The sequence below is a fragment of the Aotus nancymaae genome, unplaced genomic scaffold, assembly GCF_030222135.1.
Source record: "Aotus nancymaae isolate 86718 unplaced genomic scaffold, 86718_ANA_hifiasm-v0.15.2.pri h1tg000036l, whole genome shotgun sequence".
Taxonomy (NCBI): Eukaryota; Metazoa; Chordata; class Mammalia; order Primates; family Aotidae; genus Aotus; species Aotus nancymaae.
In genome coordinates, this window is record NW_026988450.1 from 71,576,333 (window position 1) to 71,583,450 (window position 7,118).

At 50.4% G+C, this 7,118-nt stretch overlaps 1 long non-coding RNA gene and 1 other non-coding gene across 2 annotated transcripts; one reads left to right on the forward strand and one right to left on the reverse strand.

Annotated features, from left to right (window-relative positions):
- Nucleotides 1–807: 807 nt before the first annotated feature.
- Nucleotides 808–880, reverse strand: TRNAM-CAU (transfer RNA methionine (anticodon CAU)). The gene has a single exon. It is a non-coding gene; the product is annotated as a tRNA-Met (tRNA).
- A 1,120-nt stretch (nucleotides 881–2,000) lies between these two features.
- On the forward strand, nucleotides 2,001–4,840 carry LOC135277984 (uncharacterized). Its single transcript, XR_010345512.1, has 3 exons — nucleotides 2,001–2,062; nucleotides 3,331–3,408; nucleotides 4,536–4,840. It is a non-coding gene; the product is annotated as an uncharacterized LOC135277984 (long non-coding RNA).
- Nucleotides 4,841–7,118: the final 2,278 nt, after the last annotated feature.

Sequence of the window (7,118 nt, forward strand, 5' to 3'; positions counted from 1 at the left end):
GGTGGAGGTTGCAGTGAGCCAAGACAGTGCCACTGCAGTCCAGCCTGGGCAACAGAGCAAGACTCTACCTTAAAAAAAAAATTACCCCAGGGAAACTGAAGAGATTCATGCCACCAGCAAAGAGTTGAAAGATGAAAGGCTGGTTATAGCTATTCCATTGCAATTTAATTCACTACTTGACCTGGGAAGAAGGGAGATGGATATTTGAGAATGGCTGGGTTATCGAGAACTTAGCAGGTGAGGACTGCAGTTGCAGCATCTGTTTCAGATTCAGTCTTGACACAGCTCCCGGCATATGGTATACCCCAGCTGCCTGTATGACCTCCCTGAGACCCCTCTCCCCGGACCCTATCATGACCTGCCATTTCCAGATGGGTTCACTGCCCACCGCTGGCCTCTCATCAACGCTGCCTACCCATTCCGCAGCCCCCTCGCTGCCCCCACCGTGTTCCCAGCCACTCCTCTATTGCCTCCATTAGACCACCTTGAACTCGGCCGCACTCATAGCGCCGTCCTGGACTGTGACCACCCGGACTCCAGGCCCAACCTAGAACTGTGCGCATACCCCTGCGACGGCCAGTGCCCAAGTGCAAGGGCGAGGGAACTACTCCAGACCCTTACACTTGCCCTTTCCTGGACACTCGGGCCGCGGCGCCAGGGTGGTCTTGGAGGGAGTTCTTAAGAGGCTCACTTGCTCGCCGGACATTTGTCGCAGGTAGGTCCTTTCCCCCTCTCTTCAGCTCCGGACTTTGACATGCAACCACAACCTTTCTTTCCGTAGGAATTGTGAAGAGAACAAAAGTATTGTGCCCCGTGTGAGGATCGAACTCACGACCTTCAGATTATGAGACTGACGCGCTACCTACTGCGCTAACGAGGCACCTAGTAAGCGTTTCCGGACGGGGCCTAATGAGGCTATACGGCCGGCCTGCTGCGCATGTTCAGTTTTATTGCTACTGCTGCCGTAAATCCTGTCCAGAGCACTCGGAATTCTAGTTCCGCTGCGCCTTCAGCCTGTCGCGTTTGTCAATTAACAAACACTGTTCACTGGGTAGCGGCGACACGAAGAGGGGAGATTTTTTTTTCCTGCTATTGTTGTGAACCCTTATTTTTGTATAGTGCGTACGAACCGTTTGCACACTCATGATCTCATGAAACATTTATTAGGCACCTAATGTGTTCCCGGCTCTGTGCGGGATGCGGCGTTCACAGGAACAAACCTAGGCTCGAGGAGTTGGGCGAAGATGCATAATGACTGGAAAATACACACACACACACACACACACACACACACACACACACACACACACGCTGTTCCGGCCCCCACCGCACACCCCAAATCCCGCCAGTCCCCGCCTCCTCCCGGCGCCCCCGGTTCCACGGCCGCCCGCAGCAGCTCGGCTGAGGCTGCGCTTTGCAGAAACCGCCGGGCTCCGGGACGCAGTCAGCAGTCTTTTTCTTGTTTATAGCTCGGACAGACCACCAGTGCCCTGTTGCACACTTGAGCTGGTTCTGATTTTTTTCTTTCCTTTTTCCTTTTTGCTGTTCAAATCGGGCTTCAGGGAATAACGGTGGAAGCGACAAGTTAACATGTTAACTGGGAAGCCCCCTCTCCTTTCCATTTCGCTCCCCTGCCTTTCCTCCCAGCCCTTTATATAAGCTCGTTTACCTACATTATTGCTGAAGGAAACTTCGTTCCCCTATCATAAATGGAAAACGGGTAGGGTTTTTTTTAAAACTTTATTTTTTCAACAGTTTTAGAGTCACATGTTCCCTAACACAGGTTCAGGTAAATACGTAACTGCTATAATTAAAAAGACTCCTCCACGTACTGTCTCAAATCGGCCAAATTGTGGCACACTGAGGATTTGTATGTTTCGCCGAATGCAAATTTCACCTTATAAAAAGGAAATTAGGACAGAACTCTGGGCGAGGCGGGGCGCGGGGACGCCTGGGGGCGCTGTGCGGACGCCCGCGGGTCTGGGTGGGTCCCGGGGAAGGGACGAGTGATGGACAGGCGGACGGAAGGACACGGAGCGGGGAGAGGTTCGTGTGGACCTAGGTGGGTATGCGGATATTCGCCGCACAACTCTCAACTTTTCCGTTTGTCTGAAGTTTTTCCTTAGAAAATGTTGCGGGAGGAATTTTTTTAATCACCTAGAATTTGAGAGATACAGTGGGATGTTACGAGGCAAAGGGCAGAGTGAGTACAAGCAGGCTGGGAAATACCATCTTGACAGCAGGCACCACGATTGCTGGGGTGCTGGGGGTTGGGAAAGGGGAATCACGGAGTGGATGGGGGTGGGGGCCTCCTCGACCTCCCAGCAGGAGAAGGACTGGGAACTGCGGGGCGGTGGCCGAGGGACGAGGAAGGAGGATTTGGAGTTGGGCAGGCTGCCGGGACCCCAGACCCGGACACTGACACCCAGTCCTCAGAAATCTCCTGGATCCCACGGTCTAGGGTGGAAAGCCCAGGACCTCCGCTGGCCTCGGGAAAGCGCGCCTCCACACGCCCAAGCGGGAACCGACCCCGACGGCTAGCTAGCCGGTAAGGTTGCTGGGGCGTCCCCTGCGGACTGCGGACTGGGAGTATCACCTAGATCCAGCTGTTTCTTCCCGATCTGCAGGCCCGAGGAGGTGCTGATTGACATGCGGATTAAATCCCAATGCTCCTGTCTACCACAATTACAAATAGCCCTAGTTGCGGGTGTAGCAGTCCCACCACTGGCAAGCTGCCCAACATATTAACTCACCACTCCCACGGTTATTCCCTGAAGTCCTATTTGAACAGCAAAAAAAAAGAAAAAGGAAACAGCCCAAGTGTGCCACAGGGAACTAACTGGCCACAGGCATAACGGTCTGTCCAAACTGTAAACAAGAAAAAAGGATGCTCGATGTTGTGATATGAAATGAGCAAAGAACACAATTGCAGAACAGAGTATGCGACTATTTCTGAAGAACGGGGTAGATGTTTCGATTTGCTAGTATTTGCACACAAAAAGCTAAGATCGGTGATTAGTACGCTGAGGGGTGGAAACTGTATGGTTGAAGGTGTGAGATGAAGACTCTTAAAAACAAAACTTTATTTTTTAAAGTTTAGAATCACAGAATAATTGCAAAGATAATAAGAGTCTCCATAAAGCCTGCACCCAGGTTCCCATATTGTTAACTGCGGTCGTTGGTATGGGTTGTTCATTTCGAACCAGTGTTGATGCATTAACTAAAGTCCATCTTAACTCGGATTTCCTTAGTTTTTACCAGATGTCCGTTTTTCTGCTCCAGGACCTCATCCAAGACACCACATTACATTTAATAGTCCTGTCTCCTTAGGTTCTTCTTGGCTGTGACAATTTCTCAGACTTTTCCTGGGTTTTGATGACCTTGACGGTTCTGAGGAGTACTAGTCGGGTATGTTGTGGAATGTTCCTCCATTTTGACATTTGGCTGACAGATTTTCTGGGATGAAGACTTTTCACTGTATACCTTTGACCAGTTTTCTAAAAACATACTTGCCTATTTAAATGTTGACGTACATTAATTTAAAAGACGAACTGTAGGAACTAGAAAGAAGAAAAAGGAGGAGAGGAGGGGAGGGAGAGGGAAGGGGGAGAGGAAGAAGGAAAGAAGGGGAGGAGGAGGGGAAGGAGGGAGAGGAGCGGGGCTGGGGAGGAGGAGGAGCAGAAGGAGGAGGCTACCTGGAGGGGCTAGGCTGATCCTGCCCTGGGCCCGACTCGCGCGGAGACCTCGGGGCTCCTAGAACTGGCTGAGCCCGGCGGCCGCCAGGGGACGCTGTGCCGAGGGGTCGCCCCCCCCGCGGCCCCGCAGGTTTCGGCTTTTTCCAAATTCGCCTCGGGACACGCCGCGCCACTACCCGATGCAGGGTTCCAGGCCGGATCCCCACGCCGAGGTGGCCCCATCACCCAGACCTGCTCAGGGAAGGGAGGAAGAACAGGAGTTGGGGGCGGAGGCGGTGCAGATAGTCCGCTCCATAAGGTGCCTCCAGCCTTTAAAGACGCGTGCCCCCAATTTTCCAAGACCTTCTGAGCCTTTGAGTGGAATGAAACTCGCACGGCTTCCCAGCCGCGGCAATGAGGCCCGGTCCTGCAGAATCCCGGCAGGAGCGGAGGCTCGGGAGGGGACCGCTGGCTGCGAGCGTCCTGCTGGAGTCCGGAACGAGGGCGGTCAGGGTCGCCTCCCCACGGGGTCGCTGGCGAGGGAGCGGGGACGCGCGCGGAGGACCCTGCAGGCGGTGACCCCAGGCCTGGCCCGTAGAGAATGACTGATGCCGAGGACCAGCAGGGGACCTGAGGGCCTCAGCCTGCGCCTGCGCTGGGGCTCCCCGACCAAGACCCTCCGGCCCCCAGCCGCTCGCACTGGCTGTTCTCGGCCCGACGTGTCCTTTGCACCCTCAGGCATCTCTGTAGAGATGGGGATCTCTGCCTTGCCCTTCATCAGCCAGGTCGGAGGGCACCTCCCCAGCGAAAACCTGATCCTCATTGCCTTCATCTTCCTCCTTCTCTCACCCTCCTCCCCAGGCTGAACGTGCTCCTTCCTCCCAGCTAAGCGCCTTTCCTGCGGTGACTCATTTATTTCCACTTCTAGAACAACATGAAGGGCTCAGTGCTTTGAAAGCCCTTCACTTACAAGAGCGAAACTCCAACTCAAGGGCAGGAGACCTGACCAAGTTCAAAGGATCACCGCCCTCCTTCCCAGCAGTTTCCAAATCCTTTTCCTCAAGGGCATTCCCTAAAATAATGTTCAAAAACTTATGTGCATCTCTTCTCATAATGTTAAGTGGATATCAGAACGGTTTCATTATAAACAATTGCAAAATACGTAATTACCAGTGTATGTAAATGGTGATTTTTAAAAAACATAAAACTGAGTATATGACATTTAAAAATATACCCAATGGGCTGGCCGCAGTGGCTCATGCCTGTACTCCCAGCCCTTAGGGAGGCCGGGGCGGACAGATCACTTGAGGTCAGAAGTTCGAGACCAGCTTGGCCAACATGGTGAAACCCCCGTCTCTACTACAAATAAAAACAATTAACTGGGTGTGGTGGCAAGTGCCTGTAATCTCAGCTACTCAGGAGGCTAAGGCAGGAGAACGGCTTGAACTGGGGAGGCGGAGGTTGTGGTGTGCCGAGATGGTGTCACTGCACACCAGCCTGGATGACAGAGCGAGACTCCAACTCAAAAAAAAAAAAAAGTACCCAATGACATCTATATATCCTATGGATTCCATACAAAGCATAATCTATTTTGAATATATACAAATACGTCCTCCAATGTTTGGAAAGTTTACATTTAATTGCCTGCTTGGGGTGGGCACAGTGGCTCATGCCTGTAATCCCAGCACTTTGGGAGGCCAAGGCAGGCAGATCACAAAGTCAGGAGTTTGAGACATGGTGAAACCCTGTTTCTACTAAAAATACAAAAATCAGCCAGGTGTGGTGGTGCCTGCCTGTAATCCCAGCTACTTGAGAGGCTGAGGCAGGAGAACTGCTTGAACCTGGGAGGCAGAGGAGGCAATGAGCCAAGATCACACCACTGCACTCCAGCCTGGGCGACAGAGCGAGACTCTGGATCGAAAAAAAAATATTGCCTCCTTGAATTCATTTCCATTCTATATGGAAATGAGTTCCATATAGAATACCCCCCACAGAATACTATCCCTGCACAGAATACTATTCTCCTAAAGTACATATTTTATGTTTCAATGCTTGTGTTGATCACCTAGCATGCCTCTGAGCAACAAAAATGTTTATATAAATTGAAATTCTTTTGTTTTCTTGACCATAAGGCTCTGAGTGTCAAAATTTCTTCTAAGTTGACATATCATTACTTTCATTAGTACACATTCAAAAATAATAAATATATTTATAAACTTGAATAATTATTAAATAGAAAAATGGAAAGTTATCAAAAGTGAGTATCTATGAAAGGGATGTGACTTTTTTTATCCCTCTTCATTCCTGTCTGGTTGGCCGACTGTTGCTTTTTGCTAGAATGAGATGGGGTTCAGCATTAATTCTATTCCTATTATTCATATTTATAAATGATAATGCTGAGAACCCTTGTTCACATGAAGAAGTTAAGAAAAAAAAATGGGCCGAGCGCGGTGGCTCAAGCCTATAATCCTAGCACTTTGGGAGGCCAAGACTGGCAGATCACTTGAGGTCGGGAGTTCAAGACCAGCCTGACCAACATGGAAAAACCCCGTCACTACTAAAAATACAAAATTAGCCAGGCATAGTGGTGCCTGCCTGTAATCCCAGCTAATCAGGAGGCTGAGGCAGGAGAATCACTTGAACCCGGGAGGTGGAGGTTGCTGTGAGCCAAGATCATGCCATCGCACTTCATCCTGGGCAACAAGAGCTAAACCCTGTCTCAAAAAAAAAAAAAAAAGATGGAAAGAGTTTTGTTATGGCACTGAAACTCAATCCCTTAAACACATTTCAAGGTATATACTAAGAATCACTTATCAAAAATTATGTTCGCCACTCTATATTAGCTTAGTTGGGTTGTCTTTCAGTTTTGAATTGGAAGCCACAATCATTAATCATTAGAGTCTTCCACTTTCTCAACTTCTGAGTCAATGTTTTGAATGGAACATTCCTTTTATTTGTAGTGAGGAGGTTTTCACAGCCAAATAGCAAGATCCTGCTGGTGGAAGATGAGTGGTGGGTGGGGAGAGGGGGAAAGAGTCAGGGCCCGGCCCCCAACAGCAGCTCTCTCCAGCTGGTTAATTTTCAGAAAGTTCTTTCTGGGACACCTTCATATACATCTAGGGTACACATCCAGGTGACATTGGATGGGGTTTAGATTTGCTCTGACAGGCAACAGAGCTTATTGGAAGCTGGTTTTACAGAGTGGAAAGTGTGTCTCTGTGTGTGTATGTGTGTGTGTTCTGGGAGGCGGGCTCCGGGCTGGCCGAGTAGGGTAACTTAATGGAAACCTGTTGAGAGTGATTCTTCTTTTCTGGTGCCAGATGGACCCAGGCAGGGAGCCCCCCTGGGACACCCAAGCAACCATCCACGTCCAGGTGATGAAAACACATCCTGGCACGTGATTGCAGAGAGCTAAAGGAGGGAGCCACGTGGAGGCACATTCCA